The following is an 18,617-nucleotide window of genomic DNA, read 5'->3' as shown; positions in this document are numbered from 1 at the left end:
ATCGGACAGCACTACGGCATGTAGAAGTAGTATTCTTTGGTAGATCTGGAAGATCTTCACAAAAACCGGGCTCCTCGCGGGCAGAGCTTCGGCTCGGGAATTGCACTTCTCGGAATCTTCGGGGCTTCGGGACTTGCTTCGGGGCTTGAGAATGATATCGCGGCTTCGGGGTATAAGTTGCATGCAAAACGATGCAAAACGGGAGAGAGAGAGAGAGAGAGAGAGAGAGAGAGAGAAGAGAAATTGAGCAAAAGAATCGGCTGCACTCGACTTCCTTTTATAGGGTCAGGATCCTCGATTTATGCAAGGCGTAAATCTAGGTACGCTGGGCGTAACTCAGATAAGATCGCAGACTCCCCCCCCTCTTTGGATAATATCGGATATTGTATATTTAAATTAAATACCGAAATTATTTAATAAACTTCAAAAGTTCATATCTTCCTCATACAAACTCCGTTTTCAACATTCTTTATATTCTCGCGTAGGTGAGACTACGCTCTACAAATTTCGTTTAGATTCCGTCCGCTAATTTTGAATTTATTTTTATTATTTATTTTTAGTAGGCCGAGATAGGAAAACTTCGTTATAAATTCACAACTTCTTCATCCGACGTCCGTTTTCGCCTATCTTTTTATCGTTTCGCTACTATTAACGAGATCTTCGATTCTCGTTTAGATTGTTTCGGCTACTAGGATGAATCGAGTACATGGTGTTGTGAGTTTCTTCCATCAAAAGATCTCTGAATCCTCCTGTCTTAGGTATCCAATTCCGATCTTGGAACACCTTTAGTCCATGACTGTTTATACCGAACACCAACGTTTTGCCCAAACATTCTTCCTTTCAGTCATTCTTTACAGAAGCTTCCTCTTGAGCTTTCTTTATATTCTCCAAAATTGTCGAGACAACTTCTATTCTCAACGCTTTTGGCCTTTTTCTTTCAAGATTGACTTTCCGACTGAGAGAATCAGCAACAACATTAGCTTTACCAGGGTGGTAAAGTATCTCACAGTCGTAGTCCTTAAGTAATTCTAGCCAGTGTCGTTGCCTCATATTCAATTCTTTCTGACTAAAGAGATATTGGAGACTCTTATGATCAGTGAAAAGTTTGCACTTCGTGCCATAGACGTAATGCCTCCATATTTTTAGAGCGAAAACTACCGCTGCCAACTCCAAATCATGAGTCGGGTAGTTCTTTTCATGCTCTTTCAACTGTCGAGATGCATATGCGATCACCTTATCTCTTTGGGTCAAAACACAACCCAATCCAACCCCAAACGCATCGCTATAAACAGCGAAGTCTTCAACTCCATCGGGTAGAGAAAGAATCGGTGCCTCACATAGCTTCTTCTTTAGCTTCTCGAATGCTTCTTTATGCTTATAATTCCAAGCATAAGCAGCTCCTTTATGGGTCAAAGCTGTTAATGGACTAGCGATCGAAGAAAAGTCTTGGATAAACCTTCGGTAATATTCGGCTAATCCTAAAAAGCTTCGGATCTCCGTGGGACTTTTCGGTTGTTCCCACTTCATCACAGCTTCGATCTTCGTTGGATCAACCATTATCCCTTCTTGGTTGACCACGTGACCCAATAATTGAACTTCTCGAATCCAAAACTCACATTTGGAGAACTTAGCATACAACTTCTCCTTCTTCAAGACTTCTAACACTTCTCGCAAGTGTCTGTCATGCTCCTCTTGGCTTTTCGGGTAAATCAGAATGTCATCTATGAATACTATCATAGATTTATCAAGGAACGGATTACAAACCCTGTTCATTAAATCCATGAATACGGCTGGAGCATTGGTTAGTCCAAATGACATAACCAAAAACTCGTAGTGTCCATATCGCGTTCTGAATGCAGTCTTCTCTATATCCTGCTCTTTCACCTTCAGCTGATGATATCTTGACCTTAGGTCGATCTTTGAAAAATAGCTTGAACCTTGTAGTTGATCGAACAGGTCATCAATCATCGGCAATGGATATCTATTCTTTATTTTTTCCTTGTTCAGCTCTCTGTAATCGATGCACATCCTCATACTTCCATCTTTCTTCTTCACGAATAACACCGGAGCTCCCCAAGGTGATGAACTAGGTCTTATGAAACCTTTGTCCAATAACTCCTGAAGTTGCATCATCAGCTCCTTCATCTCCGCCGGTGCTAATCGATATGGTGCTTTCGCTATTGGCATCGTTCCTGATAACAAGTCTATTCTAAACTCTACTTGTCTATCGGGCGGTAATCCGGGAAGATCTTCGGGAAATACTTCCGGATAATAACACATAACAGGAATGCTCTGCATCTCCTTTTTCTCCTTCTTAGCATCGATTACGATTGCCAAATATTATGTACATCCTTTGTCCACACACTTTCCGGCTTTCATTAGCGAAATGATCCCAGAACTTACTCTGCGTTTGTCCCCATACACCATAAATGACTCTTTCCCTAGTGGGTTTACTTTGACTATCTTCTTTCTGCACAATATCTCTGCGTCATTGGTGCTAAGCCAATCCATTCCCAAAACGATGTCGAAACCATTAAGTTCAATAGGAAATAATTCCTCATGGAACTTATTCCCATTCAAATCAATTAAGATGTTTCTCATGCGATAGCTAACAGGTACAAACTTGCCACTAGCAACTTCGACTAATAAAGCATTATCTAGTCTATCAACAGGCAAAGCTAGTTTTCTACCAAATTCATGCGAAATAAAGGAGTAGTTGGCTCCAGAATCAAATAAAATTTGGGCAGGCAATTTGTTAACGAGAAATGTACCTGAAGCAACATCGGCTTCATCTTTTGCAGCTTCCAGTGTCATCTGGAATGCTCTCGCTTTTGGCTTTGGCAGAATATTGGGTTTGGCTGCATCCTTCTTCTTAGGGCAGTACCATAGCCAGAAAAGACCGGTTTCATTTATGCTTTTAAAATAATTTCAGAGTAAATCCTTTTGATTTAAAAGAGTTGCGGAATTTGTTCCCAAAAACAAAACATGATAAAATAATATTTACCAAAGCATTTCATAAAGAAATGTATTTTCATTATATAATCAAAACTCGGGATGTCATGTTCCGATACAAACCATAAAGCATAAATGATAACATTACAAGTCATTCAACAAATATATACATATACAGACTTGTAAACAAAACAAATTAATGATTCATCCATCTTATGCCCTCGCGCCACTACCTGTAATGCAAATAAACTGAGTGGGTCAGGCTTGGGAGCCTGGTGAGCATATAGGGTTTTCAACCCACAATAAATAATTATATTTAATTCATCAACCAACAATAACTCGACTACCCATTCCTGTTATCCTCACTTTACGTCCCTAAAACAACATCTATTACTGCAAAGGGGTTTCCTCAGCAATAAATGTCCTAAAGGCAACCATGAGGGGGATAGAGTACACCGGTGAACACATCGTTCACAACACCTACAGGTTATGAGCTTGCTAGCGTTCCACAAGACTGTCTAGAAAGAGTCTGCGGTCGTCATCCATACTCTGCTAGATGACTAGATCAACAACAACAACATCGAGGCCTCTCATCTGTTTATCACACATCAACTATCTACCCATGTTCTACCCAACATATTAGTAGATAAAAATATATATTTTTATACATAGTCTAAAACCTATATAGCATGTTCAGTCAATACATATTCCACATAACAGATGAGGCACACACACACATAACACATATTTCATAGAGAATAAATCAGATCTATGAGATAGAAGAAAGTGAATATACATTCACACATATAATCAATAAAATATACACATAACACGTATTTCGTATCAAATACTTCATAATTATGCGTTAGAAGAAAGCAACTACACACTCACTTGATCAGAAGATGACCGAACAGCACTACGGCTTGTAGAAGTAGTATTCTTTGGTAGATCTGGAAGATCTTCACAAAAACCGGGCTCCTCGCGGGCAGAGCTTCGGCTCAGGAATTGCAATTCTCAGGATCTTCGGGGCTTCGGGACTTGCTTCGGGGCTCGAGAATGATATCGGGGCTTCGGGGTATAAGTTGCACGCAAAACGATGCAAAACGGGGGAGAGAGAGAGAGAGAAGAGAAATTGAGCAAAAGAATCGGCTGCACTCGACTTCCTTTTATAGGGTCTGGATCCTCGATTTATGTTGGGCGTAAATCTAGGTATGCTGGGCGTAACCCGGATAAGATCGCTGACTCCCCCCCTTTGGATAATATCGGATATTTTATATTTAAATTAAATACCGAAATTATTTAATAAACTTCAAAAATTCATATCTTCATCATACGAACTCTGTTTTTGACGTTCTTTATATTCCCGCGTAGGTGAGACTATGCTCTACAAATTTTGTTTAGATTCCGTCAGCTAATTTTGAATTTATTTTTATTATTTATTTTTAGTAGGCCGAGACAGGAAAACTCCGTTATAAACTCATAACTTCTTCATCCGACGTCCGTTTTCGCCTATCTTTTTATCGTTTTGCTACTATCTTTTTATCGTTTTGCTCTACAAATGTGTTCATATCCATGTGAATTTGTCAAAACCATAATCACAAGACAAGTTTAATGACAAATCCAAACTCATATGGACGCAACACGTTCAATCTTAATTTCTTGCCTCCTGGTAGCACAAGGGCCTACCATGTCTTCCAAGTTGTTAAGCAGCTCACCCTGACTGATCAATGAAACTTTCATTGATCCAGGTGCTTTGCCTTATGCAAACAAATGAGATCTCATAGAACTCACATGCACAATCAACTTTTAAATGGAATGGAAACAGAAATAAGAACATGTCAATATGATAGGTTACAAACCTCAAGTCGTGTGCTAGCGATAAAAAATAGGTTTTATTCTTGATTAGTTCTTGAAACCTTTCAAGATTTTTAGTGCGCATTCTTATCAAGATAAACACTTCACACAATTGATCTTAGTTGGTCTTTGTCTTAACCAAGACATCACAATTTACCAATTTGAAATGTACAAGAGCACAAACATTTTACTCTACATGTGATGAGTGTTTTAAACCTTCTTAAGCTTATGTCACTCAAGGCACAATCTTGGAGTATGACTCTAACACTTGTTTTGGAACGAAGTATGACTCATCTTCTTGATTTAACCATTTCAACAATTAACGATTCCTTTTCTTAATCATGCAAATGAACTAAGATGTCCTTAGAGAATCAATTGTGATATGGTTCTCATAATCATTACGATGATCATAAAACACGAGACTAAAGTACTCTCACATCTTTTCATATTGGAGAAACTTTTATCTTTCTGCCTACTTTGATTCTTCTTATTCGTTCTGCTATACATTGAAACTTTTCCGATGTTTCAGAATTATACTTAAACTTGTAAGCATAACCATATTTACTAAACTTTAGTAAATTATGACGAATAGTCTTTTCATTCTTTGTGGTGGACGTGACCAGTGCACTAGAATGTGTACTCGATCCCTTAGTCCTTCACTTAACTCGCATATACATGTTATCAGGGAATTAGTCTTAATTTGCCAAAGATGAAAATTCTCATTCATCATACAATACAACTTGCATGATTCCAAGTTTTTGTCCAATTGAAACTTGGGTGATGAAATCTTTCCTTATTTGGTAAATTTTGATACTACCACAAGCGAAAGAATCAAATCCATTGCTCAACATAGAAACATAGAAACATACAAACATCAATTTTCACAAATGTCATTGCAAGGAGATATAGTATAAAATTTGAAAAATTATTTCTTTATAAAATGTGGAAAACTTTTCCATACAATGCAACTTCAAATGAAAACTATGTTATTACAAATTTCTAAGCAATCTATCATAACACCTAAGCAACAGCTCAAAAATCCGATCTTCGAACCATGCGATCGAAATCCATATCTTCGCGATCAGATTCAGCATGCTCTTACTTTTAAGCTTCCTTCCCTTTGCATGATCCTACAAAACATCAAAATGCAAAACTTGTCACATTATGTATTAAGAGTCAACAAATAGGAACTTAATAGAGTTAGATAGTGAACTCACCTGAAGTAGAACCATACAATCTGATTAAACTTCTCAGGTAGTCAGGACAGCTTCGCTTCCAATGTCCCTTTCCTTGGCAATAGAAACACACATGCTCACATGGAACAGTCTTAGAATTGGCCTTTCTCTTATGATCAAAAATTTTGACCATGGCCAATTCTTTTCCTTTCGGAGAAGGTATCATTTCTGTAATGTCCATGTCAGCTTGGGATGTAGATCTTCTAATCAAATTTGCTTGACCATTGCGCCAAATCATTGTTGATTCAACATCAATTAGCAAATAGGTAAGATCAATTAGGGTCATGTCGTGATTTGTCGCATAGTAGTCTTTAATAACCTCACTATATGACTCGGGAAGTAACTGAAGGACCCAGTCAATAGCCAACTTCCTCATGAAGATGACACCCAACATCCTCAGCCTATCAATATGCAGCTTCATTTCCACTACATGAGCACACATAGGCTTTCCATCTATGTGTTTACTATCCAATAGGGATTGAGTGATCATGAACTTTTCAAGTCTTCGAGCTTGTGGGTCAGGGAGAGTAATTGGAGGAGGTGGGTGAAGTGAAGTATGATATCAACTTCCACGACCCAATCATGGAACATCATCTTCAAGAGGAATTCTTGTTCTAGAAGAATTGGGCAGACCATAGTTGTCTGAACTAGACATCTACAAGTGAGAAATTCAAGTTAGTTGATTTAAGTCCTTAATATAACACCCAAATGAAATATTAAGGCTATGACCCAACACAATAATTTACAATTTGGAAAAGGGATGTCGTAATCCAATTGTAAACTATTTTAAGGTAGGTAAATAACGATTTACCAATTTCCACCACGAAAAATGAAAAAGAATTCTAGGTTTTAAGTTAATTGAAATTCCTAGATCCTTTGAGATTCATTGAACTTTTCAATGGCATGTTTAAATCTCGATTGTGCCCTTCAAGTTTGTGACTGGGATGTCGGGGATCACAAACAAGGTGTGAATAACCATGCAAATTAGTTTGGTACACTCAATGTTACAACAATATAATCAAAGTGATGGTTAACCACACACGCTCCATTAATCTATGATTGATATCAAGCTACCCTTTGCCACGTACTGTCAGTCCCATATTAGCATGTCGGTTAACCACACACGCTCCACTAATGACTTAACAAGGTGCAAAGTGCAATTTCATGGGTTAGCTCAAAATTTACATTTTTCCTAAGTAACTAAGACTGGGAATTTATAATTGTTTAGTTACTTAGTATTTCATCATACTTTTAATGAAATTAATGTCCTGTCAAACCCATTCAGCTAACGACCCTCCACCAGTCAAGGAAGCAGTGGGTGAGAGTGAACACCCATTAAACTGCCATTTTATAGGCAATAACCTTATACCCCCTTATAAACTGGCTTCGTGATGAGGCCTACTAATGGTACGACTGACTTTACTCTTTTATATATATATATATATATATATATATATATATATATATATATTAAACCTATAATATTATAATAGTATAAGGGTTGAATTTTAAACTTTTAAAATTCTAGGGTTTAGAACTAAAAGTTTCAAAGTAAGACTTTGCATTTACAAATTCCAAAACTTGAGGGCAAGTCTTGAACAATTCAAACACTTTTGGAATCCATAACATATGAGTTTAATTTAGGCATTAATTAAAAAACTCTTGAAAATCCTTAACTTGATGACAAGTTATGGAGTTTATAAAAACATTTATGGAAAAACCCTTCAAGACCATAACCTATAATTTTAATGAACTCTTTTAAAAGAAAAACTTTTCATTTTCCATAACTTGAGGACAAGTTATGGAGTACATTAAAGGCCATTAATATCATAAATTAAACTAACAAGCATGTCAAATAATGTTTATGGTCTAGATTAAACTCATATGAACAAGATAATTCATATCAAAAAAATTTCATGTAATTAGCCTAATTATATAAACTAATATAAAACATGAAACTTTGACAATTATCTTCAAATTTGGATAAGCATGATCATTACCACATCAAAAACACGTTTATAAGTCCAAAAACAGTTTAGGGTAATGATCCTAGTCCAATTTCAGCCTTAAAAGTCGAAAAACTGCTCTCTGGAGCACCAACTCGTCGAGTGCAAGAACAAAATCGGCGAGTTGGTCAGAATTGTGCTTGGACTCGGCGAGTCCCCTAGTGGACTCGGTGAGTTTACTGTCCAGAATAGCATAAAATCGATTTTTTTCAAGCTTAAACAACAAGTAGCATCAAGTATAATTGAAAACAACCCATGCCTCTGATACCACTGATGGGTTTTGGTATACTAGAACATCGTATGGTGTACATACAACCCCAAATTCCTTGGATCTATGTTTTCACTAATTATACATGCGATATTGTTTCCAAGACATTAAGCCTACAACTAGCATGCATTTGACATAATCAACTTAGAAATGAGTTAGATGACATACCTCTTTGTAGTAGCTTGTAGTTTTGGCCTTTAAGAACTTAGCACCAATAGTATGAAAGCCTCAAATGGAATCACAACACACCTTTGGACAAGAGATGAACTTGAGAGAATGTGCTAGACACCAAAATCGGCTATGGCCCTCCAAGGACACTTTCATTTTTGTTTTTAGCAATGGAGTATCATATATATAGTTTAGGATTATGGTAAACCCTAATCCATACCCTTGGGCTTATTATCCATGATCCATGAATCAAGTGGGCTAACTCTTTATGGGTTCCACCATAAACTTAGTCCATTATGTATCATAAGCCCAAACTATATATATATATATATATATATATATATATATATATATATATATATGTATATATGTATATATATATATATATATATGTATATATATAACTAAGTTACACAATTAGTCCCTATTGATTTAATTAGTCTCTTTTGATAACAAAATTAATTCCAAACTAATTCTTGATCAATACTAATTAATCAAATGATTTCATATTAATATATTAGAACTTATAATATATTAATAAATCATAAATAATCTCACTCTCAAGTATCATCCTATCAAATTGTCCTTTTGATATGAAACCCAAATGGACCATGCTATTCTCGGGTCAAGTGCATACCGAATATAGTTATGGACTTAGACACCTTATCCACCAGTTAACGCATAAGGGAACGTATTTTTGGCTACGGGTTAAGTGACCTACTTGACGACTCGGGGGACCGACTCAACGAGTTGGTCAGGGTTAAGGAAACCATAAATTCGGGACTTGGTACCCTATTTAAGCATCTTATTCTCCTCCTCTTTGCTCCATTCCCAACCCCCATTGTCCAGAACTTAACCCACGAAACCCTAGAGCATTTTGTGAGTGTGTGATCCATTCTTTAAGTGTTTTGGTGTGTTCTTGGAGGCTAGAAGAAGAAGAAGGAGATTGAAGGTTCAAGGAGAAGTTTGTGGATCCAACAACACCATCTTGATTCCATCATTTTCTGGTAATAAAGTCTTCATCTCTACTTATTGTTTCTTAGATCTCTTTATGACCATTTTATGAGAGTTTTGGTCCATGGGTCTTGATCTATGGGACAAGGACGTCCAAAGCAAATATCCTTTCAGATCTGGAGTCCCTAAGAGTGGTTAAGGCATAAAGGTGCAAGCTTTATGTCATTAGAAACCCCCATGCAAGCTTTAAGGAGTTGTTATGGCCTTTTAAGCCTCAAAAGGCCATGCATGGAAGTAAAGGCAGAGACTTTATGTAGTAACTGCACTAGGGGAGGTTGGATCTAGAGTTTGTAACCCTAGCACCCTCTGGAATGGACTGAACACAAAAAGGACTTAATGGACTCGACGAGTTGCGTAGCCAACTCGATGAGTCGGGAAAAGTTTTCCCGTTTTTAGGATTCGGGGTGATTTTGGTCAAGTGTTTCGGTCAAGTGTTTTCGGCCAAGGGTTTTCGGTTTAGAGTTTTCAGCCATGGGACAAGTCACTCTAGTGACTCGGCGAGTTGGTGAGTTATTCAGGAAACTCGACGAGTTGCTAGAAGCATTCGACGAGTTGAGGTCAACATGGACTGTTGACCTCGACTTTGACCAGGGTTGACTTTGAGGAAATTTTGGGGCTAAGTGCCATTTGTTAATTGATAGCTCGGGGAGCCGAGGGAGCAGTAGTTCGGGAATTTTCAGTTGGCAACCGGAGGAGTATCAGCAGATTTTCAACAGTACGAGGTGAGTCTCCTCACTGTGTGTATGGGTATATGGCCACAATGACGGCCCATTATGTTTGTGTATAGTAGGAATACCCGGGGGTTAGCCCTAGGCATTTATTGATATATGTTCCGGGTTACGACCCGATGTCGGGCGAGGCCCGAGAATGTTAGTATGCTAGAGGTCTTTGTGACTCTTGCATGTGTCGGTATGATAGGTTCCGGACCGGGGGTCCGATGCCAGGGCAAGTCTGAGGTATGTTTATATGGTAGTATGTTTCCGGACTAGGGTCCGATGCCGGGCCAAGCCCAGGGAAGGTTATAGGTTATATGTTAGATTATACTTGTTGCCTTTATGATACTTGTATGTACCTGGTAGGGAGGTTAGTGTGGGTGAGGTCTCGTATCTCATCACTAGCTGAGTATGGATAGGGTTCCATATCTCAATAGTAGCAGAGTAGGGACGAGACCCGTGATAGGAGGGGAGTGAGTGTGGGTGGGGGCCCGCATCTCACTATTAGCAGAAGTGTGGACGGGGTTCCACGACTCATCCGTAGCAGTCCAGGGGCAAGGCCCAAGTTAGGCAAGGCCTTAGAACAGGAGTATAGTTAGAATATGATTATGTATGTGTTGTCAAGATTGTTTGACTGTATGTGTATAGAGTGCGAGGCCCAGAGACAGGCGGGGCCTAAGAGAAATAGATATGTATACCGAGCAGGGCTCAAAGCCAGGCGCGGCCTGAGGCCGGGCGGGGCCTAAAGCCGGAGTGAGTCCGATGTCAGTCAAGACCCGATCTAGCAGGCGGTGGCCTAGTATGTGATTACGTGTATGGTATATGGTAAGTTGGGGAAATCACTAAGCTTCGTGCTTACGGTTTTCAGTTTTGCTTTCAGGTACTTCCGGTAGCGGAGGGAAGAGCTCGGGATGAACGAATGGCACACACCAAGAAGTTTTAGCCTGGGATGTTTTACTCTAATAAAAAGAACATGTTTTGATATGATACTTTAATTTGATATGTCAAAATTTTTTTATGGATGAATATTTGATAATTATGGTTTTGTTAAGGTTTTAAAAAGAAATTTTTTGTCATGATTTTTGGGTTGTTACAAGTTGGTATCAGAGCCTTGGTTTGAGGGATTTAGGCACACTCTCGAGTGTGTCTGAACTCAAACTGAGGACTTGGTATGAAAAAAATTCAAAGGAAAATAAATTTTATAAAAAGGGATTGAAAAGAGAAAAGAACATTGAAAAGAAAAAAAGGGTGTGATGCATTCAATCAGCCGAGCTCAAGTAAGTTCTCCCAAGTTACCAATACAAGTTTATGTTATGATATGATTTTGTGATCAGCATGCTAGTATAGGGCTAAGGATCTTGGAAGGATGCCTTGTATGCCTTTTTTATGTGTTTATGGAGCTGCATGCTAGTATTGATTAGACAGTGGTATTATAGCCTGTTTAGGTTATGTCTGATTATATGAGCTTAGAGTCGCATGCTAGTACAGATTCCTGATATGTGGATAGAATTGCTTGATTATGTTATGGGTATATTTTCCTTTTGTTTGAATGTTGCTTGCTTTGTGCTTTGTGGGACTCTGAGTGATGGGAATTAGCTACTAGGTGAATACGCTAAGTCACATGTAATCAGGGTTAAATAATCTTAGAGTGTTGGATTTGACCCTATTGTGCAGCTCTTATCTGAGTCCTAACCATTATAGGGATGAGTCCCTTGCTCGAAGGATTATCCGAGCCTCGTTACATGCGGTGGTATTCATGTAGTGGCTAATTGGCATTACAAGGAGACCTTCAATAGCTGAGGACTGGGTTGGGTCGGAGATTTCCCTAGGGTAAGCCTAGGATGAGTGTAGTGCTGGGACCAGGGGTAGTAGTGAAGGCACTTGGTGGAGTCGAGGCAATTCTTGAGGAAAGTACAGATAGATGTGGAAGGTAGTATGAGCCCGTACTATTGAAAGCATAGGATCTGTACTCGATTCAAGAAAGGCTGAGATAAAACCAAGGAACTTGTGGTACGTGTGTGATTCCTCAGTAGTGATGAGTATCCTGATGGTTGTTATGTAATGTGTTCATCATGGTGACGTTGTGTGAGAGACCAGTGGACGGATCAAGCGCCAGAGAGGGATCAGGATCAGGTTCATGATTCGAGCAGCTCGAGTAGCGGATGAGGGGGTTTATATTAGATGAGATTACTCGCAGTATTCTAGACTACATGTCACACCTCAAAACCAAGAACGGCGGAAACGTTCTGGGGCGGAGGACGTCATGTAAAGTATCACAATAATGCAAAGTAGTAAACAAGCAACAACATCATCCATTGCATTAATAGTATAATTTTAATTACAAGCGTGTTCTTTCATAACATAATGAATAATCAAAATAAAAGACGAGTATGGACTGCTCCGTCTTCACAAAACTTGGTCGTCGTACCTGTCTATTTGTGACCTGAGAATACAAGTTATTTTGAAAGCGAGTATCAGCATAAAGCTGGTGAATTCATAAGTATTTTAGTGTCATTTAATTGTAAAACATGTAATGAAAGACTTGAAATTGTTTTGAAAGAAAAGTTTGTATAAGTATGAAATGTTTGTAAGTAATTGTAAACGTTTGAAAACCCTAGAAAATCCCATATTTCCTACTAGTATAAAAAGTAATCTTCTACCAAGCCCTAACGGTTTTGAAAGTAGTCTTCTACCAAGACCCGACTGTTTTGAAAGTAGCCTTCTACCAAGACCCGACTGTTTTGAAAGTAGCCTTCTACCAAGACCCGACTGTACGACTATTATTATTTAAAATCTTATCTACCTCATCGATTATGTGAATATGACACACAGTAAAGGTATTAATAATATATTAACTGGAGTTTTATATCCTTTTGTAATTGTCATATATACAGTGTAAGTACTGTAGTATTTGTAATAAGTGACTACTTTTGTACTATTTTGCCTAAATTGAGGGTTAAGGCATAATGTGATGGCTAGATCCCATGCTAAACGCTCCCCTGTCAAGAGATTTTGGGAACCACACACGACCCCTGCAATGATTGCAAGCCGCGAACATCCACATTACTATGATCATGTATACCCAATATAACTATCACAATGCATTAGTGATTCATTGGTATAGTTAGATCCTGAAATTGTTCCATGTTATAGCACCTTGTTATGTCTGTTCTTTTATCATGTATTGTAATCGTATTTATGTAAGCGTATCTATGTAAATGTATTCATGTAAGCGTATTCATGTAAGCGTATCTATGTAAACGTATTCATGTAAGCGTATCTATGTAAACGTATTCATGTAGCATGTAATGTATTAGTATAGACTCATGAATGAACTGAATCTTGTGTGATTCCTTCTACTTAGGATAGTAAGTAGTATCTCCTAACTATACCTATTATAGCTACTAGTAATGTATGTGTATAAACAAAGTATGCCTTTGCTACCCAAAGGTACTGAATTGACTAATGGAACTTTTATGTCTATATATGTATACATGATATACAACTAATATTTAGACGACATTCAGACGGGTAACCGATGCCCTAAGGCCACATCCCAACGAGGAAAAGGAAATAAAGCGAGCTAGTCGTCCTAAGTCCTTTAAACATTATTTATATAACTATACATATCTAGGCATGAATTTGACAATATAAAAGCATAAAAGAAGTTTTGTAAAACCCTTGAAAAGTTTAATACTAAGAAACTATGACTTGATGTCAGTTTATAAAACGATTTGAAAGTATTTTGTTCGATAAGACAGTTTAAGTATAAGGAAAACCTTTGTTTGAAACACATTTGTAACAGAGTTTAAAAGGAAACATACAGTATGTAAAGCAGTTTGATAAAGAGTTTTAACATGTAAAAACGTGTAAGAAAGTCATCTGAAGAAATTTGTTTGGTAAAATAGTTGACATATAGTAAATCCATTTGCATGTTAGTTATTAATCACATGTGATTCATATAACAACTAGCATGATTCAAATTGTATTCCCCCCCCCCCCCCCCATAAAGAATTTATAAACATTTAGAAACATTTAAAAGGTTAATTAAGGGGTATGAACTCACCTGTAGTGAGTGGTTTGGATGAACTGATGAAATAGGATTGCTAGGTGTCAAGTGAAGACTTGTACACACTCAATGATCCTAGTTAACATATAATAACACATATATGTATCCAATTAGTCTTTAAACAACTAATTAACAAAGTTAAGACATCCTAAGACATGTAAAACACCTTATATAAATGCTATAAGTCCCAAGGATTACATCTAAGTGTTGTAGGACATTACTATTGAGTTTAGGGTTCAAGGGAACCCTTCATTTGAGTTTACGGTTTTGTGACCATAACTCATTGAGTTTACGGTCGTAAAACCATGAGTTTACGGCCTTAAACTCATGCTTCGTTGACCATATGTTGTTTTTAAGCTCTACAAGTCCTTAGAAGCATTTCTACTTTGAAGTATAAGCCTATGGGAGTGAGTAGGGCACCATCTCACTCCTAAATGGAGTTTACGGTCCTTGGACCATTTGCCTTTGGGTTTACTGCCGTAAACCCATATGGTTTATGTTCTTTTGATGTTTTCAAGCCCTTAACTCATCAAGGAAGGGGTCTATGCAAGTTTCCAAGGTTTAGCAGGGACTAGGGCACATTTTGGCACCCTTTTTAGGGTTTACGGTCCAAGAACATCTTGGACCGTAAACACCTTGATCTTGGTGTTTCTTGGGTGGTTTCTTGATATATGGAAGTGTAACAAGCCTTAAGATACTCTAGGATAGAAGTACTTACAAGATAGAGGCTTGAAAAGGTGCTAAAAGTCCAAGAACACTAGTGTGTGTTCTTGGTGTTTTGAAGAACACTTGAAGATCTAGCTATAAATCAATAATGAATGGATGAAATGATGTATAACTACTAGATATTAGGTTATAACAACAATTCAAGTCGAGAATCACTTACGTTTTCGGAAGATCGGGTGAAAACGGGTTGATAGTTGAGAGAGAATAGAGGGTGTTCTTGAGAATGGAAGTGAAAAGTGAGGAGTTTGGGGAGTACACTCATGCTTAAGGCATGAGTTCACGACCACTAGGGAGTTTATGGCCCAAACTCTAAAATTTTGTTCGTGAACTCCTAATTAAGGTGGTATGTGCGGTTTTGCAACTCCAAGACTCGAGACGGTACTTCCTTTCATCCGTTCGTTTGAAGAATAAATACTAAAAACATTCAAACGGACTTTAAATTGTCTAAAAATTATCAGAAATGTAATTGAATTTTAATTGAAGTGCTTGACTTTAATGTTTGTACAAATGAAAATTCCGAGTTGTCACACCAGACTCCTATGATCTTTGGGACGATCAAGGAGGGCATGATGGAGATTATGGAGGAGAGGCTCAGGGTGTTCAGAGCCGAGATTGATGCAGGTCAGTTTGGGGCCCGAACTCCCTCGTTCCAGGAGTTCAAGGCGTTCGGAGCGCTGGAGTTTTTCGGGGTTTAGGACCCCATTGTTAGCCGGCAATGGGTGGCAGATATTGAGAACGCCCAGCACACGAGTTCTTGCCCGGATGCAGCAATGGTGGGTTTTGCTTCGTGTATGTTGAGAGACAGAGCTCGAGATTGGTGGGGTGAGGTTACTAGTCAGGTGGGGGCAGCTGGTGTGGCTGAGATGACATGGGCAGAGTTCGTTCGGCGATTTGACTTGGAGTTTGCACCAGCCATTGAGGTGCAGAGGATAGTGAGAGTGTTCCAGGAACTCTAGCAGACCACAGAGACTATGGCGGAAATCACCGCCAAGTTTCGAGAGCGAGCTTTGTTGATCCCACGGTATGCTACAGATGAGGATATGAGGCGGACGAGATATCATTCCATGCTGAGGGATGATATTCGGGAATTTGTGTGCTTTACAGGGTGCAAAACCCTGAATGAGATGGTGGAAAAGGCCCGTGAGCGGGAGATGGACTTGGAATCCCGCACTAAGCGGAAGCCTGAGCAGGCACAGGCAGCAGTGGGTCAGGCTAAAAGGCTGAAGACATCAGATTCTAGATCAAGAGGTCATCATGACCATAGTCGCTCTGGTAAGTGCGGCAGGACGCACGAGGGTGTGTATATAAGCGACAGTGGTGGTGATTTGGGTTGTTTCAAGTGCGGCCAGATCGGTCATTTTAGCAGAGATTGTACTGCTACTACCACCCAGGGATCAGATCTGATATGTTTCCATTGCAATCAGAGTGGTCACAAGAAGGCCCAGTGTCCGAGTTTGCTTTTAGCAAGACAGGTGATGGCACTTGCCTACGGCAAGGAGCAAGGCGTACCAGTTGGTTTAAGAAGAGACACGAGCAGCCCCTGATGTGGCAAATTCGTATCTTCCATTTTCTTGTCAGCTTTTGTTATGATCTTATGGTTATAGTTCTACATCGGTATTGGTAAAAGTATTTCAGAATATTGTGGCCTGCATGTGATTGAGTTATATGCCATCTGCATACCCTGGATTTATAGAATAGTAGTTAGAGGTTGTTCCCTATTTAGAGCAGGTTACTCAGGATGCGGTAACTGAAGCATGCATTTGTGGGACTCGGGAGCGCATCGCTAGTTTTTGAGTGAGGCATCGTTTGGGTGTTGGTCTGTTCGATCGCCAGCAGTGGTAAGCATGGATTGAAAACGAAGTGGCCAGAGTATTATAGGGAGAATTGGGAATTCTTCCCAAGTTATGAGCTGTGAGGAGATGGTTGAATTGAAGTGGGTGAGAGCCACCCGAGCGGCCATAAGCAGAAGTAAGTGTGAGACTGGGATGAGTTCGTAGTATTGGTGAGGAAGAAACCAGCTAAAGTGGCTGCTTGGTTTGAGGAGCACGTGAGCTAGGAACTTGGGAAACTTCCCAACATTGAGTTCATGTATTCACGATTGGTTGATGACTGGTTTAGGAAACCAGTTTGGAGATTTTCTAGTAGGGCGCGAGCTTAGGCAGGAGGTAAGACTGCGGGGTAGGGCCTAGAGCATTTTGTGAGTGTGTGAGCCATTCTTTAAGTGTTTTGGTGTGTTCTTGGAGGCTAGAAGAAGAAGAAGAAGGAGATTGAAGGTTCAAGGAGAAGTTTGTGGATCCAATAACACCATCTTTATTCCATCATTTTCTGGTAATAAAGTCTTCATCTCTACTTATAGTTTCTTAGATCTCTTTATGACCATTTTATGAGAGTTTTGGTCCATGGAGCTTGATCTATGGGACAAGGACGTCCAAAGCAAAGATCCTTTCAGATCTGGAGTCCCTAAGAGTGGTTAAGGCATAAAGGTTCAAGCTTTATGCCATTAGAAACCCCCATGCAAACTTTAAGGAGTTGTTATGGCCTTTTAAGCCTCAAAAGGCCATGCATGGAAGAAAAGGCAGAGACTTTACGTGGTAACTACACTATGGGAGGTTAGATCTGGTGTTTGGAACCTTAGAACCCTCTGGAATGGACTGGACACAAAAAGGACTTAATGGGCTTGACGAGTTGCTTAGCCAACTCGACAAGTCGGGAAGAGTTTTCCTGTTTTCGGCATTCGGGGTGATTTCGGTCAAGCGTTTTTGGCCAAGGGTTTTCGGTTTAAAGTTTTCGGCCATGGGACATTAAAGAACTCAGCAAGTCACTCTAGTGACTCGGCGAGTTGGTGAGTTATTCAGGAAACTCGACGAGTTGAGGTCAACATGGACTGTTGACCTCGACTTTGACCAGGGTTGACTTTGAGGAAATTTTGGGCTTAAGTGCCATTTGTTAATTGATAGCTCGGGGAGCCGAGGGAGCAGTAGTTCGGGAATTTTCAGTTGGCAACCGGAGGAGTATCAGCAGATTTTCAGCAGTACGAGGTGAGTCTCCTCACTGTGTGTATGGGTCTATGGTCACAATGTCGGCCTATTATGTTTGTGTATATTAGGAAGACCCGTGGGTTAGCCCTAGGCATTTATTGATATATGTTTCGGGTTACGACCCGATGCCGAGCGAGGCCCGATGAATGTTAGTATGCTAGAGGTCTTTGTGATTCTTGCATGTGTCGGTACGATAGGTTCCGAACCGGGGGTCCGATGTCTGGGAAAGCCCGAGGTACGTTTATATGGTAGTATGTTTCCGGACTAGGGTCCGATGTCGGGGCAAGCCCGAGGAAGGTTATAGGTTGCATGTTAGATTATACTTGTTGTCTTTGTCATACTTGTATGTACCTGGTAGGGAGGTGAGTTTGGGAGAGGTCCCGTATCTCATCACTAATTGAGTATGGATGGGGTTCCATATCTCAATAGTAACAGAGTATGGGCGAGGCCCATGATAGGTGGGGAGTGAGTGTGAGTGTGGGACTGTATCTCACTATTAGCAGGAGTGTGGACGGGGTTCCACGACTCATCCGTAGCAGACCAGGGGCGAGACCCAAGTTAGGAAAGGCTTTAG

This window comes from Lactuca serriola, chromosome 8 (assembly GCF_051521515.1).
Source record: "Lactuca serriola cultivar US96UC23 chromosome 8, Lser_US96UC23_V15, whole genome shotgun sequence".
NCBI classification, from domain to species: Eukaryota; Viridiplantae; Streptophyta; class Magnoliopsida; order Asterales; family Asteraceae; genus Lactuca; species Lactuca serriola.
This window is presented reverse-complemented; position numbering follows the sequence as displayed.